The 20090-nt window shown below is 48.0% G+C and overlaps 1 long non-coding RNA gene across 1 annotated transcript; it reads right to left on the bottom strand.

Moving 5' to 3' along the window:
* Positions 1-2088: 2088 nt before the first annotated feature.
* LOC138284691 (uncharacterized) lies at positions 2089-14810 on the bottom strand. Its single transcript, XR_011201444.1, has 4 exons — positions 14666-14810; positions 6660-6746; positions 5258-5638; positions 2089-4346 (listed from the first exon to the last, which is right to left on the bottom strand). It is a non-coding gene; the product is annotated as an uncharacterized lncRNA (long non-coding RNA).
* Between the last annotated feature and the right edge of the window lie 5280 nt (positions 14811-20090).

Here is a 20090-nt window from a genome sequence, read left to right as displayed (position 1 = left end):
AGCCACAGGCACAGTCCTCTATTCGCTAGCCCAACGTGCGGCAGGTGCAGACCAGCAGACAGTGCAGTCTCTCTTTATCAAGCCCATGGGTCCACATGGCACCCCTTCTCTGGCCCTTTCTCCAGTTCGGTAGTGATCCAAGGTTCAGGGTGCCAGATTTATGCCCAGAAAGTGTCCTGGGGGGATGATGCAGTCATTAGCCAATGAGCTACCAGAATCTCTCCCGCCCTGTGGCTACTTCCAGCTATGTGTGGCATCTAGCAATCCCAGGATGCATTTTTCAGCCCACTCCCAAGATGTCTGAACCCTTCCTTACATGTTAGGATCTTGGTAGTCCACCTTGGATGTGTGGCTACTTGTGGGCTACATGCCTACAGGAAAACTGTTTGGGTACTGGTTTCCCCCCCCCCGTTCCTGCCTCCAGCCTGGCTACCTGAACAAAGGGGCAACCCCTCAGATGGGTGCCACCATTAACCCCTCATGGCGACTTTGCCTTTGGAGGTCGCCTTTTGAGCCAAAACCCTGAGTGGCTTTCTGTGAGGGTAAGGTGATAGCTCCCTCTGTAGCAGGTTGCCATTTTTCCTAATTTAAACAGAAGGAGGGTGGGAGCTCTGTTGATGGACCTGTGTGCCAGTGAGTGGTACTGAGACTTGAGAAGACTTTGGCAGCATTTCCAGCAACCCCAGAAATGAAAAAGCCTGCTGCTCTCTACTGATGAAGGAATAAATCCAGAAACACATGCCTAGAAAGATATAGCACTAGCTGCACCGACAAGGGTGAACAACTACTGACTAATACTGAAGTAAGCATAAACTTGTACTGCATTTACCATAATGCATTGAAGCACATTGAATGATGGGATGTGAGGCAGTGTGCTCCCACCCTCCTTCTATTACTATTGTTCCTAAGACTGAAAGTTATTCACTACTCCCCAGGAGGACAGAAAGCTGTCTGGTGGCCAGCAACCATGTGAGGTCACTGAACAAATTTGCCTACTGAGTGACAATTTTCTAAAAGTTCCTTTTCCTTTCAAGTGACATTTAATTTAACTTGGGCATCAAGTCAGGTTTAATGCCACAGTTAATTGATACCCTGAAGCACTTATTTTAGTAGTCCCATTCAGAAGTTAGGCTGAGGGGTCAGACGGTAACTCTGTGAGCTAATTGGGCTACTAGCTTTTCCACATCAAAACGACAATTTGGAAGAGTGGCTGTCAAGACAGATTAAAAGCATATGTCCTACTTAATAATATATAGCTCCCTGCCTCAGAACTTCGTAGGCATTCCTTAGGGGAGACTTATGAATATTTTCAAGAGAAGTGGGGCTTTGCCACTGGTTTAAATGGCGAAGGTGAACTAGCAATTTTAAAACTGCTCTTCCGGGCTGCAGTGGCAGACTGGGAGCTATTTTTACTTTGCCACATACAGGTTGGCACAACCACTGCTGCAGCATTCTCTCTTACTTGCTCTGGATACTCTTGGTACCATATACTAGAGACTTATAAGTGACAAAAACGTATGTCAAATGGAGGTAGACAACTCAATATATACTTTTTAAGTGTTTAGAACAATGGCACTGATGTCTAGTTAGCAGGCCTCAGTGCACTCTGAGTTGCAAAACAGGCAGTTAAGTCCAAAACTTGGAGGTGCTCATGCAAAAAGAAGCATTTCCTTACTGTGTTCTGATAGCTCCTTCCACTATGGTACAGTCTCCCTACTGCTCCTAAACTAGCCTTTTTTTCTGCCTCCCTTGTACACTCACTGGTTCGCTTCAGCTCATGCACTGCTGCTACAAAGATGAAGTCCCTCAGTTGCTACCAATACACCTCAGATTCGATGCTTAACAGGTTTAGCAATATAAGTAACCATGTAAAAGATAACCACTCATTCACGTAAAAAACATTAGCATTCCGTTCCAAAGACCTCAATAGTTATTTATGAAAATTTCATCATTTTTAAACTTCCCATGAAGTCAGACTGAACAGAATGTGACCTGGAGGTAAAGACTGACAGTATCGACAGCCACTGAAACAAGCATCTACTTCAGTACTTTCTATATTTTGTTAAAAAAAAGAAATACAGAGAAACACATTGCTTTCTGTCTTTGTTTATTAGTAGAAATCAGTGAAGAGGGAAAATGATGATTCTTACATATAAGCCACCTTCAGTCAATTCTTGTTTTTTACTTAATAACTCTTTACATGTTCAGTTTGGTTTTCTCCGTCATGAGTAGGATAATCCAAACAGTGTTCTTATGAACGTAAGTTTCAGTTGTTATTCTGCCTCGCGTCTCCTTTATCCAGCACCAGACACTACCAGGCCCCTTATTTCACACTTGCAGGCACAGTCGGACTGGTTTCTAGGGCAATCAGACAGTGCCAGATGGGCTGCTCTGACAGGCAAGTGTGTGGGCTATTTTTGGCTATTAGTGGGCCTCTTTTATGGTGTACTTGGTCAGTTTTTAGCCAAAGCCTACCAGACAGTGCAGCAGTCTGGTTGCAAAGACATACTGGGGACATGCTGAACGCTTCCCTAGAAATGCATTACGCCCATTGCTTATCGTTGGCTTTGAGTTTTGTAGCTCACATTTGTTCGTTTTATATTTGCTGGCTTTTATTTTTAGGCTGTCCATCATGCCTTTGTCTCTCTTGTGGAGCATAGCCTTTTTACCACCTCTCTGACTGACTCCTTGTATTTTCTGATGAGTGCTAGCTTTCTGGGAACGTTTTCTATTTTTAATGAGGTACTCCACGAGAGTACATGTTTTTTCAGTTGCAAACCCATGTATGCTAGTTCACAGCAGTAAACATGTTGTATTTCTTTGAAAAGGTTTCCTGGCTCCTGTCTGCCTGCTTGGTTGATTCTACTCATCTCTGCCACTACCAGTTCATTGATCTTGCATGACTGAGAGGAACAATGGGCCAGATGTATCAAGCTCCCGGTTTGCATTTCTTAAATAACAAATTTTACGAAATTGCTATTTTAGAAATGCATAATGGGATGTATGAAAACTGCAACGGTAATAACGATTTCTTAAAATTCGCAATCGCAATTTGCGAGTTGCAAATACTGAATCACAAAAAATTGCAAATTGGTATTTGCAAATCGCAAATTGCGAAAACGGCAAGCCAGAACAGCCTGATGACATCACTACCAGGAAGTGAGTCAGCCCATGTTGTTTACAGAAGCCCCACCCACAGGAGCAGGCAGAGAGACACAGCCCAGCACCAGAGAGGCAGCCTTGAGAGCCAGCCAGGACCAAACGGAACATGGCTACTGATGGGAATGTGAAGGAGAAAGGTGACAGGAAGTGCAAGCTCAAATTCAGTGAGCAGGAATTGGAGGTGCTCACCAAGGAGGTGGACAGGAACCACAACAAACTTTTTTGGAAGAACTCACTACAGGTAACTGAAAGTGAGAAGAGGAAACTGTGGTCAGACATCCAGATCAAAATATGAGCAGTGGATGTTGCGCAGCGCTCCATCGAGGAGATACGCAGGCGATGGTACGACTTGCGTTCACATGCCAAAGAGAGGGTAGCTAACAGGCTAAAGGAGGCAAGGAGCACCCAAGGAGGACCACCCACCCAGACACTGTCCCCACCAATGGGAGACGTGGTGGAGTCGACTTCTACTTCCTGAAGCTGTCAGTGGTGTCACTGACATTGACACCTCAGGCACACCCAACACCAGCAAAGGTAAGGGCAGTAATGATGTGTCTCCCCATATGTGCATGTACAAATGCCCCTTAGAAAATAGCTATTGGCACTATGCAGTGTGATAAGTAGTCCATGCCACATCTTACATACTACACAACAATACACTTTATGAGAGTAGTAGTCCACACCCCTAAAGTGCAAATACCACATAAATATGAAGATAGTGTTAAACCAAATAGAGAAACAACACGAAAGACTCTTAGTGATACTATGCTAGTGTACATTTAATACCATTATGTAACTATTTGAGTATTAATCTAAAATGACATGCTGCACATTGTTGTTGCAGATGTTCCGGGCCCTGACGCAGCAGAGGGTAGAAATGTTGGGGATTGCGAAACTCAGCCACAGTCTGACTCAAACACTTTGGGTCCTTCATACATGCACCAACAAGATGCAGGACACGAGTGTTACCTCTCCCTGAGTATTACCTGGACTCTGATGAAATGCCGGATGAAGAACCCACACCACCCCTAGAGGCTAGAAGCACTGACAGACAGCAGTCCCTGCCCCAGCGCCAGTCCACTCCCAGAAGGAGGTGTCGCGAAGCAGGCAGACAGTGCACAGAGGAAGGTGAGGGCCCATCACTGTTTGGCGGCCTTGAGGCTTCCATGATGAAAGTGCAGCACCTGCAATGTAAACACGTGAGGTCAATGCACAGGCAGTTGGTGTCAATCACTCATAACATGGGTGCAATGCACAGGCAGTTTGAGTCTCACAATGACAACATGGGATCAATGCATAAGCAGGTGGATGCACTCAATGGAAACATGGGATCAATTCATAAGCAGTTCGAGTCTCTCAATGAAAACATGGGATCAATGCACAAGCAGTTTGAGTCTCTTAATGAAAACATGTGCAAGCTGCATGAGGGACAGCAAACAGCAGCATAAAACGCAAAGGAGATGACAAACGCCATTAGGGAACTCTAAACTGTGATGCAGCAGGAGCATGCCAGCCACCGTAGGCGCCATCACCAATTGATGAGCAGGTTGGATGTGTTCTGCAGATCTGTCAATAGGCTCACTACCACAACTGCCTTGATATCACGATGTGCTGTGGGCATACAAATGGAGATGGCACATTGCAGTCAGGACATTGCACAAGGATTGGTGCAAATAACCAATGTTTTGGAGACAATGCAGACAGCACTGAGTGCTACAAACAGCGAACTGGGTGGTGGGGATAGTGAGGAGCTCTCTAGCCTCAGCAGTCTCAGAGCCCCTGTGATGGATCCTAGGCGACGCAGTACCAGACACAGTACTGTCTTTGAACCCACTACAAGAGGTGCCACTGAGGCCACTGAGCACTCAAGGAGAGTGCGTGGACATAGGACGTAATGTTGAGGGGTACAGGGGACTAGCTTAACATGTAGCAAAGCAGTTATACTATGATGCTAATAGTGTGACACTGTTACTCGCACCTGTTTGTGTATAGTGCATAGCTATGTCCAAATCACACATATATTACCTGAAGTCAAGGCAATAAAGATGCTACCTACAGCAATACATAAAATAGACATGGTATTGTCATTACTTACATCAGAAATAGTTGTGCGTGATCTTAGCACGTCTTTGTCTGCCTTCTGCTACACTGCTTCTGTCTTCTAAGTGAAGGGGTGGCATGGGATCATCATCCTCATCTGAGTCCGGCTCAGTAGGTTCTACAGGTATGCCCCTCGTTGTAGCAATGTTGTGCAACATAGCACATGTAGCCACGATTTTGCATGTTGTTTCAGGGCTATATTGTAGTGCACCACCACTCTTGTGTATGCATCTGAAGCGGCTCTTCAGCAGGCCAAAAGTCCTCTCAACAACGCTGTGGGTTGTCCTGTGAGCATCATTATACCTCCTTTCGGCTGGCATTGCAGGACTCATAAAGGGCGTCAGTATAAATGACCGCACGGCGTAGGCACTGTCTCCTGGAATGACAGGAGAGTTAAATGAGTAATTGTTATCCGTGACATCACATATACATCAATGCGACATTGTCAACTATTACAGTAGGGAACCTTCGCCAAACTCCCCAGCAAGTATTTGTGTGTAAATTCCACTATGCCGAAAGATGTAGGAGTCACGTGTGCTACCTGGGTATCTGGCCACGAGATTGGTTATAATGTTGGAGGCATTGCTAATTACTTGTATGTTCATGGAATGTGTACTTTTACGGTTCCGATAAACATACTCCGTGGCCGATGGTGGACAGATAGCTGCATGTTTCGCATCGATGGCGCCTATTACATGTGGGAATTGGGCAATCTGGTAGAAATCAAATTTTGTCTGTAGAAATTACTGTTGGGTGTTGGGGAATCTTGTGTGCTGTTGACTTTTGCTCAGCATGGCACTGAGAAATGCATTGAAAAATCGTGAGAGAGCACCCAGGTTGCAATTTGCGATTTGCAGAATGCGATTCGCAAAATCATGTCTCTATTTGCGATACGCAGAATGCGACCCACAAATTCACGTTGCAGTTGCAAGCAATCTCTATTTTAGCGATTCCTTATATTTGCACTGCTAATGCCTTTCATACATCGTGATAGGTGATTTTGCATTCGCAAACGGTGAAATTTACAGATTCGCACTGTTTGCGAATGCAAAAACCTTTGCTACATTTGGCCCAATGTTCTGTCTATGAATTTGTATATTTTGATCAATGTACTTTATTAACAGCATAACTTAACAACAATCCTCTTCCTCAATTTCATTTGCATGCCATAGGCGTTACATATAAGGGAGTGAGGATGCCGAAGCACCCCCAAAATAACAATGCTGGGGTTCAAAATTAAACAGCTGTTTACATTTCATATTTATCTTGTTACATTTGATGTGGATTTGAAGACAAGAGCAAATGTTAGGCTCTAGGAGGTTGGTGTTAACTTTTTTCTGTGACTGCAAAGGCCAGGATTAGTAACATTGCGCCCCCAACGACATCGAGTTACATACCTGTCCTACCAGAGCTCTCAGGTTACCCGGTTCATAGCTCGCCAGCACAGCCTCCTCGGGTATTTTCGTTGAATGTTTCATTTTTCACTATTAGTGTAATTAAAAAATTTAGTACAATTAGCTGGGATACAAACTTTCCTAGCAGCCGAGGTAAGTAAAAAACATGGTTTTGAATGTATACTGTGTGCTTGGTTCAGTGTGATTATGTGCTTACATGAGAGAGAGAGAGAGAGAGAGAGAGAGAGAGAGAGAGAGAGTATGTGTTTAGGCGTAAGCATGTGTGTGTTAGAGTGAAAATGAAGGTCGAAGGGCACGTGCTGTCACTTCAGCTACCCCTGGCATTTTAGTGAATTGACATTCTTGCCCCCACTTAGGTCCAATGGAGGGGCCCGCAGGAAGCAAGAGCAACTCTCTAGTCTTCCCGCGGGCTCTTTTGGGAAGAAAGTGACAGCGTCGGGGACCAGGATTGGTGCAACAGGTAAGTGGGGGTGGGACTGCGGGGAGGGGATAAAAGGGGTGTGGGGTGGAGGGACCGGCCTCTTTCCGCGCAACCCATCGCGCGGTGAGTTTGGCCAGTCCCAGGGGACATAGCAGCGGGAGTTAGCAGGTAGTGTGCTTTAGGCTAGGCCGGGGGCGATTAATTTAGCTAGCTTCTGTCAGGGCAGGGCGGAGTGCGCGCCGCGCGTTACGCGCGAGACTGCATAATTTTGCTGAGGCAGCAGCACTCTCGCAGCGTGCCGCTCCCCCTTAGGGAGACACGTGCTTGGCCGGGCCGCGGCGACGGTGGGGAGGCCTGTTTTCTGATCCTCACAGCGGCGGTGCGCTGGGCCCCGCCCAAAGGCTTTCAGGCCTTTTTGAGGAATTTTTCACACGACAGGGCAAACTTAGAGGACGCGCCGGCCGCGCGGGGGGGGCCATTAAAGAAGTTTTTGAAAACGAACACATATTAAATTAGAAAAAAAAAAAAGGAAATATTTAATGTGAATATAGATATATACATTCAGCAATATCCCCCCCAAAAAAAGAGGAATTTTTACTGGATCAGGGCATAGGTCTAGGGGGGGTTGAGAGCTAGCCACGCACGAGCGCCAGCGTGTTGCACGCACGTAGGTCACAGGGCCCCCGCTGACTTCCTTGTCAGGTTTTCTCTGCCCACGGCAAGGGGCCGGTCGGAAAAAGGGCGGAAGGACCTTCTACTCCGACGCCATGGCAACCAGCCACGACGCGGAGGCGGAACAGGCCGTGCTCCGTATACTAGGCGAAGGTGGCCGGGCCGACCTCCTCAGGCCTGGGGTTCTGGAACAGGCCTGGGTGGGAATGGTGCGGCCGATGCGCGTTGCGTCCGGCCAGGTAGCGGCGGTGGTAGCCGCATGCACATCCAGAGGGCAAAAAAGCCCAAAAAAGCAGCGATGGCAAAGGCGCGTGGCACCCCCTCCCCCACCAGTCAATTGGGAGACGGAGAGGGACTCTCTAGCGAGCCAGGGCCCGCAGAGGAGGGGACAGCGCCAAATCAGCAGACAGGGGACATTGAGTTACCCCAGGAGCAGAACTTTAGGGACGGGGCCCCCGCGCAAGAAAAAGTGGTACAAGAGCTCCCCGCCCTCATCATGGAGATGACACCCATGGAGCTGTCGCTACCCAGGGGAGGAGCCAACCCGGCTGGGGTCAACAATACCACAAAAAAGAAAGGCAAGGGGCCCAGACAGGCGGGCAGGGCAAGGCCAACAAGGGGCAGCTCAAGGAAGCCGGTGGGGGGGCTGAGTTTTTCACAAGCACGGGCCAGGGTGCCCCCAGGGTGGGCAGGTTAGACGCGGGCGAAGCATGGGATTTAGAGGCCAGGATCCGGGAGCAGCGCTGCATAGTGGCGGAAACGGAGGATAGGTGGGCCCAATTATGTTTGGAGCGGGAGATGGCTGAGCCATACGGCCGGCAGCTAAAGAGGCCAGCGGAAAACATAGGGAATGCAGGAAGCATGTCACAAGAAGCTGGCAAAGGTAGTTGGGTGTGGGTTCCGAGCGGTGGGGGTCAGGAGACTGGTGCAGCCGGTGGGTTAGGCAGCGCGATGGGGGTCAGTGGTGCACATGGCCACACAGGGCGCAGAAAGTCAATGCCAACACAAGAGGTCGGCAGAAAGAAGGCGATGCCAACGGGGCGCAACACGGCCCCTGCACGTTGGTCTGAAGCGCTAGAGGGGTCTTCAGCGGCCTTTTCTACTCCGCAGGATCGGGGACAACACAGAGATGGTGGGCACCATGAGGGTCATGATGAGATCACAGCGAACTACACGATGATGAGTGGAAGTGTGGATAAGTGGATGGATGTGTGTGAAGAAGATGTTCTTGAGCTGGACTATGATGAGGAGCTTGACGATTGGGAAGATGGGGAGATTAGGGAGACAGAGGTACACAGCATGAGGGGAAGAGGATGCAGGAGCGGCGCAACCCCTCTTTCCGCTTCTATTTTTCAAGATCACGATACCAGCGGAGGTTCACATGAAAGGAGGCAAGAACAAGCAAGTGGCCGTGGGGCCCGGAAGGTTTCGCGACCTGTGGGAACACAAGCAAGAGGTAAAGGGCAATGGTGGTCGGTTAGGGGGGATGGTGCAGGGGTGGGGGACGCTCCGGTTTGTAGATCTGTTGGGGTGGGTGACAGTTCGGTACTTGACCCAGTATCAACTAAAGGCACACAGGGCAGTGAGACAGGTAAAGAGCCTCGAGGTAGCGTTTTAGCCGAGGGCGACAGCGGGGACAAGGTGACAGGAGAGAAGTCGGGGACGGAAGAGAAAGAAGGGGGAGATCACGAAAAGAGGCTTCCCTCCATGGGTTTGGCCATGCCATTGGGCTCACACGTAGCAGAAAAAACGAAGGCCAGAATATGGAGACACGAGTATGTAGACGTTTTTAAACTCTTACATAGGGACATACAAGCCAAGGAAGGGTCCAAGGAAGAAGAAGGGGAATTGGCTCGAAGGCCGAGGGTGCCAATTAATATGGATCATTGGACATCAGCTTTTTTGATTTTCGCAAGCATTTATTGCGAAAAATACCCTGACAGGGCCATAGCGCTGTTTAAATATATGGACATTATCCGGAAAGCGCAGATGCACTTCGGGGGGTTTGCCTGGTTGAGGTATGATGAGGAGTTCAGAGCCCGAGTGAGTATCAACCCTGAGAAGCCGTGGGGGGACGTAGACCCAGAATTATGGATTCAATGGATGGTGTTGTCGCAGTCCACGGCATCCACCCACACAGCCGGTGGTTTGCTGGTGGTTTATAAGCCGTTTCAAGTGCGTCCCGCCCCGGGAGGGGAGGGAGTGGGACAGAGAAAAACTGGTAACACGACGGGAGCTTGCTGGAACTTTAACAAAGGGTTCTGTTCCAGACACCCCTGCAAATTTAAACACGACTGCTCCAAATGCGGGGGCCGTCACCCGGTCACACAATGTTTTTCGCTTTCCAGTCCAGCCAAACAATGGAGAGCAACAAAAGGCAGAGGGACTCAGGGTGCTCCTGCTCCAAAGGGGGCCTACGCCAGATAGGCTAGACTTCATTCTACCATGGCTGCACAAATACCCAGATAGGGCGGCAGCGATTAAGTTAGCAGAGGGTTTTTGAGAGGGTTTCAGGGTCAGCTACCAAGGTCCACGGGGAAGGCGCTGGGCAGACAATTTGAGGACTGCAAAAGAATTACCGCAGGTGGTGAGGAAAAAGCTGGACAAGAAATTGTCCTTGGGCAGAATTGCGGGGCCATTTTATGAGTGGCCGAGCCAAAATTTGATGATATCCCCACTGGGAGTCGTGCCGAAGAAGGCCCCGGGTGAGGTTAGGCTGATACATCACCTGTCATGGCCGGAGGGCACATCTGTCAATGATTTCATTGCGGCAGAGGACACCAGAGTAGTTTATGCATCGGTGGATGATGCTATAAAATTGGTCAGGTTGTGTGGTTACGGGCAGAATTGGCAAAATGCGATATACAATCAGCCTTCAGACTGTTGCCAATACACCCTGGGGATTTTGACTTACTGGGGATGCAGTTTGAAGGGGCAATCTATGTGGACAGGGTCCTGCCCATGGGTTGCACGATTTCATGCGCTCTGTTCGAGGCTTTTAGCACTTTCATGCAGTGGGTCTTTGTCAAGATCAGTGGGCATTACGCAGTGACCTATTACTTGGATGATTTCCTGTTTGTAGGGAACAAGGAGTCCGGTGATTGTGGGAAGGCTTTAGCAACTTTTCAGGACATGGCACATCAGATGGGGGTCCCGCTGGCACCCGAAAAGACTGACGGCCCTGCGTCGGTTCTCACCTTTCTGGGCATTGAGTTAGATTCCATTACACTGATAGCCAGATTACCGGAACAAAAGGTAAAAGACATGCTGGAATTTTTGGGTACAGTGAAGGAGGCACGGAAAATTGATTTGCGAACAGCTCAGAAGCTGTTGGGGTACCTGAATTTTGCTTGTAGGGCAGTCAGAGGGGGGAGGACTTTTTGCAGGAGGTTAGGGCTGGCTATGTCTGGAGCAGTGTTGCCACATCACAGAATAAGAGTTTCAATTGGCCTTAGAGAAGATGTTAGGGTGTGGGAAACATTTCTGAGACATTTCAATGGGGTATCCATGTTTTTCTGTGAGGAAGAGACCATATGGCAAGTACAGATATTTTCAGATGCAGCAGGAGCTAATGGTTTCGGGATTTTTTGGGACGGCAGGTGGTGCGCGGAGGCGTGGCCAGCATCTTGGTTACAACAGGGGAGGAGTATTGCCTTTCTGGAATTTTTTCCCCTGGTAGCCATGGCAGTATGGGGGCAGGAGTTAGTGAATAGCACAGTTTTGTTCAGAATCGACAATATGACAGTTGTTGAGATGGTTAATAGACAAAAGGCAATGGACCTGAGGGTTTTGTGCTTGTTGCGCCGTTTTATGCTGCAGTGTTTATCTTTGAATGTGATCTTTAAAGCTATCCATATACCAGGAGTGTTCAATGAGATTGCGGATTCCCTGTCTCGTTCACAGTGGCAGCGTTTTCGCAACCTGGCGCCAGAAGCAGAACAGACCAAGACAGCGGTCCCGGCAGACATTTGGGAGTGGGGGGCATGATGATCACGGGGCTGGTGGAGATGTCTTTAGCGGATTCCACTCGGCGAAGTTACCGGCTGGCTTGGTTGGATTTTCAATTCTTTGAGCGGTATGCGGGAAACTTTTGGGAACAGAGGGAAAAGCAGCTAGAGCATCGTGTTTGTGCTTCGTGCTGTACATGATACGGAAAGGTTTATCAGCTGCAACTATCGGGGGAAAACTGGCAGGTGTATCATTTTACTGAAAATTGTTTTTTGATCACGACCCGGCTAGGAATCATTTGTTGGGGAGGATGTTGAAGGGTTGGGGTAGGATTAGAGTAACAGAGGGTAGGTCGGCCAGAGAACCCATCGACTTTGATTTGTTATTAGAATTGTTGGATGTGCTGCCGGTGTGCTGTGCAGACGGATATGAGCTAGCACTGTTCCGTTTATGTAGGGTGTGGATGTTTTTTGGAGCATTTCCTGTGTCAGAGTTGTTGGGCGTTGGGGCAGCAGTTGATATACGCTATAGGGAGGTGTGCGTACATGGTGATCATTTGGGCATCTGGCTTAGACGATCAAAAACTGACCAGTTAGGCAGGGGGAAATGGGTATGGTTAGATAAAGGTGGCAACGTGTTGGCTTGCCCAGTGCCGGAATGGAGGAATTTTCAAGCTGCATGTATAGCAAGCAGGGACGCCGGGATTCTTGTGCACAGGTCAGGGTCTAAGCTCACTAGTTTTCAGCTTTTACGCGTGCTGAGGATGGCACGGACGGGCCGCCGGGCCATGGATTTTGGCACACATTCATTCAGAATTGGGGCAGCTACGGCAGCGGCGCATTTGGGATGGGATTGGGCGAAGATCAGGGCGATAGGCCGCTGGAAATCAAGGTGTTGTGAACGATATGTGAGGCCCTGGGAGGCGAGGAATGACAGCTGAAGGGTTTGAAAGTGGGGAAGGAGGGTGGGGTTTTTTACATGTTAAGATACACATGTTACAGTTATTTTTCCATTGCAGGAGATGCGTTTGCCCCATCGCAGGGCAAGATGCTGACATGGCTGGTAGGCCATTCATTTATCCACTGGGCAGCGAAGTTCGCGGAGAGACAGATATATGGTCGGGCCCTGGGACTGTCCAGCAGGCAGCACAAGGTGTTATGGTGGGGAAAGAGGGGCATGCGGTGGGGTAACCTGCTTCCTTTCATCACATCTAACTTATTGAGCTGGGGATGTCCGGATTTGTTGATCATCCACTTGGGGGGAATGATCTGGTGAAATTATCGGGACTCACGCTCCTGCAACACATGCAGAGAGACTTGGAGATTATCAAACAAAAACTGCATGGTACATGTTTGGTGTGGACAGAATTAGTCCCCCGTAGAGTGTGGAGAGGGGCAGACAAATATGGAGCCATGGAACGGGCTCGCAGGAAGCTCAACAGAGCAATGAGGGTTTTTTGCTGGGCACAGGGGATAAAAATACTGAAACATGAGGACATCACAGAGCAGGATGTAGCATTGTTCAGGGACAATGGAGTTCACCTGTCTACTCTAGGGAATGCATACTATCTGACAGATCTGAGACTGCTGATTGAGGAGTTGTGGGGAGAGAACTTGTGGATTACGAACAAGAAATGAGAAGTCCTGGTTGCAGTAGCGTGGCCTTGGGGGGGGGGGCAGCAAAACGCCTAATGGGTTTGTGCTGGTTGGCAGTAGATGGGGGAGGGTGGTGAGTCAGATGTGGGCTTGGCCACCCTTCCAGGGAATAAACATGCAGGTGAAGGCTCTGAGTGGGGGTACGCACGAACCAAATGGGGCATGAAAGGAAAAGGGGAGTGCATAGGGGAATGGAAACGAAATAAGGGTTTGAAGGGGAAGGATGAGCGAGGAGATGTTAAAGGGAGGGCGTTATTAAAGTTACGGTTTACATTTTAAAAGTTAAGGTTATGTTGCTTATGCAATCCTGTCCTAATAAATGACCTTTTACACTAAAACAGCTGTCACTGAATTATTTCTCGATGGAGGGGCCCGCGGGAAGCAAGAGCAACGCTCTAGTCTTCCCGTGGGCTCTTTCGGGAAGGAAGTGACGGCGTCGGGGACCAGGATTGGTGCAACAGGTAAGTGGGGGTGGGACTGCGGGGAGGGGATGAAAGGGGTGAGGGGTGGAGGGACCAGCCTCTTTCCGCGCAACCCGTCGCGCGGTGAGTTTGGCCTCCCACCCACCCGGCAATTAGAAGAGAGAATGGAAGGATGGAAGTTAGAGTCGAATAGCAAAAGGGGGAGGGTAATTGTCAGTTAGGGCAGGTTGCAGGAGTCGGCGAGCAGTAGGTGGGGGAGGGTGGTGAGTCAGATGTGGGCTTGGCCACCATTCCAGTGAATAAACAAGCAGGTGAAGGCTCTGAGTAGGGGTACGCACGAACCAAATGTGGCATGAAAGGAAAAGGGGTGTGCGTAGGGGAATGGAAACAAAATAAGGGTTTGAAGGGGAAGGATGAGCGAGGAGATGTTAAAGGGAGGGCGGAATTAAAGTTACAGTTTACGTTTTAAAAGTTAAGGTTATGTTGCTTATGCAATCCTGTCCTAATAAATGACCTTTTACACTAAAACAGCTGTCACTTAATTATTTCCCGATGTGTAAAGTGCGTTTAGCTAAAAGTCTGGACATGGAATCATTTAACAACTAGAGTACATGTGTACGTTCTTATTTTGCACGGATGAGCTGAAGTAGCTCCAAGTAAATCTGCTAGGTTATAATAAACTGTGGGTAACTAAGCAGAAGCCCATCAAGCACCGCAGTCAGTCCAAACATGTCCAGGCCACAAATGTAATATAAAATACAAAATGACCGGCAAGGAACACTGAAACCTATATCCCAATATAACTTGTCATTCAGTCACTGTGATAATATAAGCTCCCGTGGCTGCCTCGGTGCACATTTGTAGATGTACCTTTGGGAATGGGAAGGTGCGTCCTCCTGTGAGCCCCTGAGTCCGTGTGCACGGTTAAGGGTCTCTGCTGCCGCGCTAGTGTTGTGTCGTCCTGCTGTGTGGAGTGTGAACGAGGTATCAGTTGTCACCCGTCCATGCCCTATTGTCTTGCGCGGTCTTCCTAGCATTGGTTAGGTCTGTGTAAAAGTACCTTCAGCCCTTTGTATCCGTTTCAATAGCTGTGTCCCTGCGCCCCAGGGCAAGAGGGCGTTGGCGAACCATGTGCAGGTGCAGACAGAGGCACTTAATAGGGGGGACAGTGTCGCGGATCACACCCTGCCTTCTCGTTTACGGTAATGCGACACCTGTGCGTCGTGCAATAAGAACAGCCCACAAACCTGTGTGGGATGAAAGGCCGCTTAATTAGGAAAGGTTTGTATTTCATCACTTTTTCCTACAAAATACATCCATACAAATCGTCCTCACTAGTCAAAGACGTTTTAACGCATGGGCAAAGTGGGCTCTGGCCCAGGACCCAAGCCTTTCAGGGGTCTCCCTGAGAAAGCCACCTCTGATTGTTTAAATACAGTTTTCCTTTTATCTATCTTTAATGTGGCGATGTGTGAGAGTCTACTACAGGCATTTTGCAGAGAAATGCTGTGTTTATTTCATGCAACATCCATAAAAAAGTTTCTTTTACATCAAAAGGAGCCCATGCATGAGAAATTAGAGAGTGTCACGGCGATTATTTGCAATAATATTTGTGGGCTTCTTCTATTGCAATATTGAATTTAGAACATATTTAGAATTTGGACATTGGGCCTGTGCACTGTCAGTGACCTTGCCAAAGAGGACATAAAAGAGCGGTACTGTGAAAGCAAAGCGCAAGAGAGCGGCTTAAGGCGCAGCAGAAAGGGAGACGAATGCGTAGGTGTACTAGGTCAAAGAAAGCGCATTTTTTTTTTTTTTTTTTTTTTTTTTTTAAGTCTTTCTAAACTGAGAGAGAGAGAGTGTGTGTGTGCGTGTTTGTAAAAATCCGACAGACTCCTCATCATACCACCATACGACTTCATGCCTATTACTGGGAAGACCTAGCGACCCACAATATGCTTGTTGGTCTGCTTAACCCACTGCTCACTTCACTAAGGAATGTCCCACCAGCCAAGTAACTGGTTTTCCCAAATCTGAGCCATGAAAGTAGCCTGCAAAAAAATAGTATATTAAAATAAATAAATAACATAATTACAAAACCAACACCAAAAACAACAGCGGCTCAAAACTCTTTACTTCCTAACATGTCTCTCACAACACTTAGGATACCACCTCCCTTTTCTTCTAATGTCATAACATGTGAAACCCAAACTTGCAGCCTCAGTTTTGAATAAATGCGTACCAAAACCCTCTCCTTGCAAACCCAACTTGTTTAATGCCAACCACAAAACTGATCAAACGTTTGATGATGTAGTTTTCCTACGCTCCCCCCACCAAGTGAAAAATTGCTACGAATGATAAACTGGGCAAATCAGCTGCCTACCACTGGACTTCAAACATATTAATTTTCCTCTGCCTTTTTGGTCTGTTTTTAATGCCCGTAGAACATATTCTCAACCTGCCCCTTCAAGAAAGACCTCATCATATCCAATGCCCTTGGATGAATGTGTACCTTCTAATTCTGAAATTCAAAATTCACCATAAAACGTCCACAGCATCAGCAAACTGAAAATGTTAACTGCAACCTTGGTGTAATAGCAAAATGGTAAAATGTCCATCAGCTTTTCCACAATTTCAACTGTCACTGGCCTCTGAACTTTTGATTGTGTCATCTTTTCCTTATCCCAACCACATAAAACCCTCTACACCAAATCCACTTTTACCGGGTCATACCCCCACCACAGTCTTCTATAAAACAGCTGACCACCTTCCTGGAAAACAACAACCTGCTCGACCCTTCACAAACCGGATTCCGAACCAACCACAGCACGGAAACCGCCCTCATCTCAGTCACTGTCGACATCAGAACCCTGATGGACAACGGTGAAACAGTCGCCCTCATTCTCCTCGACCTCTCGGCTGCCTTCGACACCGTCTGTCACCGCACCCTAATCACCCGCCTCCGCTCCACCGGGATCCAAGGCCAGGCCCTGGACTGGATCGCCTCCTTCCTCTCAAACCGTTCCCAAAGAGTTTACCTCCCACCGTTTCGCTCAGAACCCACCGAGATCATCTGCGGCGTACCTCAAGGCTCATCGCTCAGCCCGACACTCTTCAATGTCTACATGAGCCCCCTCGCCAACATCTTTCGCAAGCACGACATCATCATCACCTCCTACGCCGACGACACCCAACTTATACTCTCCCTCACCAAGGACCCCGCCAGCGCCAAGACCAACCTACAAGAGGGTATGAAGGACGTCGCAGATTGGATGAGGCTCAGCCGCCTAAAGCTGAACTCTGAAAAAACGGAAGTCCTCATCCTCGGCAACACCCCGTCCGCCTGGGACGACTCCTGGTGGCCCACGGCCCTCGGCACCGCAACGACCCCCACAGACCACGCCCGCAACCTCGGCTTCATCTTGGACCCTCTTCTCACCATGACCAAGAAAGTCAACGCCGTGTCCTCCACCTGCTTCCTAACCCTCCGCATGCTCCGCAAGATCTTCCGCTGGATCCCCGCCGACACTAGAAAAACCGTGACCCACGCCCTCGTCACGAGCCGCCTGGACTACGGCAACACCCTCTACGCCGGGACCACAGCCAAACTCCAAAATCGCCTGCAACGCATTCAAAACGCATCGGCACGCCTCATCTTTGACGTACCCCGCAACAGCCACATCTCCGCACACCTGAGACACCTGCATTGGCTCCCAGTCAGCAAAAGGATCACCTTTCGACTTCTCACCCACGCACACAAAGCCCTCCACAACAAGGGACCGGAATACCTCAACCGACGCCTCAGCTTCTACGTCCCCACCCCCCTCCTCCGTTCCTCTGGTCTCGCACTCGCTGCCGTCCCTCGCATCTGCCGCTCCACGGCGGGTGGGAGATCTTTCTCCTTCCTGGCGGCCAAGACCTGGAACTCCCTCCCCACCAGCCTCAGGACCACCCAGGACCACTCCGCTTTCCGGAGACTCCTAAAAACCTGGCTATTCGAGCAGCAGTAACCCCCCCTTTCCCCTAGCGCCTTGAGACCCGCACGGGTGAGTAGCGCGCTTTATAAATGTTATTGATTTGATTTGATTTGATTTGATAAAATGATATGCCTGCCAATGGTGGTATGTGCTAAGTTTTTATCAATCAAACTTAAAACAAAGACCATTATTGCTTTTTCCCTTTTGTTGTAACCTAAAACTCCCTCCTCATGCCTGGGATGGCTAAAGTTTATGAATCCATGCCATGGTTGCAAATCACTTTGCTGGTAAAGATCTCAACATATTTTTCCATCAACTCCACTAAGCTCACTTCCCCATGCTCAAATGTTCATGGCAAAACTGTCTTTTCTTATTCTGCTCCCAGGGCCAGACTCCAAAACCTCTGCTACTGTAAACAAGATAAGGCATCAGCTATATTATTACTCATTCCTGGTACATGTTTTGCTCTAAACACAATATTCAACAGCAGGCACCGTAACATGAAAAACCTCAACAGCCTTAAAACTCAGAAGTCTCCTGCCTTTTGTCCATTGACTAGTTCCACTACTGTCATGTTGCCAATGTTAAACATCACTGTTCTGATCACTAGTTCTTCACCCCACACCATCACAGCCACTAGTAATGGAAAAAATTCTAAAAAAGGCAATGTTCCCTCCTCGGGACAGCTAATGTTCCGTCGATTGTTCAGTGCACCACCTCCCATCCCAGAAAATACCAAAATCTTTTGCACCTGCAGCATCCGAAAAAAATGACCCTGCCAAAGTGTGTCATCCTCCACAATTTTTACAGAAACACCATTAAAATCCTCCAAAAACTTTCTCCAAATACATGTCAGTGCTTACAGACATAGTAATACAGACTTTGTGATATGGTAAAACTGCTCCTGAAATAGCAAACCTAATCTTCTACAGAAGGTCCTCCTACCTCTCATTACCCTGCATGCAAAATGCAAATATCTAAGCAACCTCTGAATCAATCTCAGATTTCAATCCTCCAAACACTTGCTCCAAATACATAAATCAGCACTTGCAGCCATGTTAATACATACTTTGTGATATAATAAAACTGCTCCTGACATAGCAAAACCTAATCTTCTGCAGAGGTCCTCCCACTTCTCACTGCCCTGCATGCAAGATTCAAACATCCAAGCAACTTCTGAATCAATGCCAGTTCTCCCTTCTTTAAACCAATTAACCTGCCCAAACATAACTGCATTTCTTTCAACCTATCCTCAGGAAGTTTTTTCTGTCATCAAGTAAGTGTCTAGTTTAGTGCCTAGAAATGTCAAGTATGTTGTTGCTCTTTCAGTCTTTTCAGGAGCTAAAGGTACCCCTAATTCTGTGTCAGAGACATTGTAACGCTCTGCCACATTTCCCTGTTCCTTTACTGCCAACAAACAAAAAGTCATCCAGAGTCATCCAAATAGTGACACACCATATAGCATCAAGGACCACTACAGAAAAGTACTGACTGTTTCAAAAGGGAAGATGATATTGCACAGCCCACTGGTAACGCTTGTCAAAAAATATTGCTCCCAGAAATTGCATACCCAGCAATGGGAAATCTGTGGTATGTAGGGGCAACAAATGGGAAATGCATTTTTTATGTTACTCTTCACCGTTTCTGAACCAAATCACCACATTTCAGCAACCTGATGCATCATCTATTGACACATATGTCACAGTACTCTCTTGTTTATCTTGTTCTACAATGTAATCATTCACTGATGACCGCTCTGGCCATGATAAATGATGTATAGGACAATATTCACCTTGTGTCTTTGCAGGTTTCACGCCCAGTGGTGGGATTTTTAGATCTAGTAAAGGCCAATGACAAAATTGTCCTGCTGTCCTCTGTTCTTTCATTTTGTTCCAATTTTGTGTGTATAATGTCCGCCAATAGCTGAGTTTAAATTATCTGCCCACCTGCTTACCCTTGGACCCTGATAGCCGAACCGAAGACCTTCCTGAAATCCCCAAACAATTTCTTGCCAGCCTCCTTGTCTGTATATGGCAGTAGCCTTTGGTGTTGGAGCCCTCCACTGGTTGCCAGAGTTACAGATGGTGAAGCACTGAGTAAGCGGGTGTCTTCCTCCACAATTTGTACTTTCCTGTTTATTATGGCAGAGTTGCCTTGGACAAAATCCCTTGTTGAAACTCTAGCATGCACCTGTTTTAAACTCCTGCCCTCGCCCCATTTTTCCCTCCTTTTGCCAGGCGGGGCCATTAAGAAAGGGCCGATAAGTGATAGGGAGGCTGCTCACCATATGTGATGCGGCTAGAGGGTGTGTGGATGAC

The sequence above is a fragment of the Pleurodeles waltl genome, chromosome 3_1, assembly GCF_031143425.1.
Source record: "Pleurodeles waltl isolate 20211129_DDA chromosome 3_1, aPleWal1.hap1.20221129, whole genome shotgun sequence".
NCBI lineage: Eukaryota > Metazoa > Chordata > Amphibia > Caudata > Salamandridae > Pleurodeles > Pleurodeles waltl.
The sequence above is the reverse complement of the archived record's forward strand: the minus strand, read 5'-3'. Positions and strand labels throughout refer to the sequence as shown.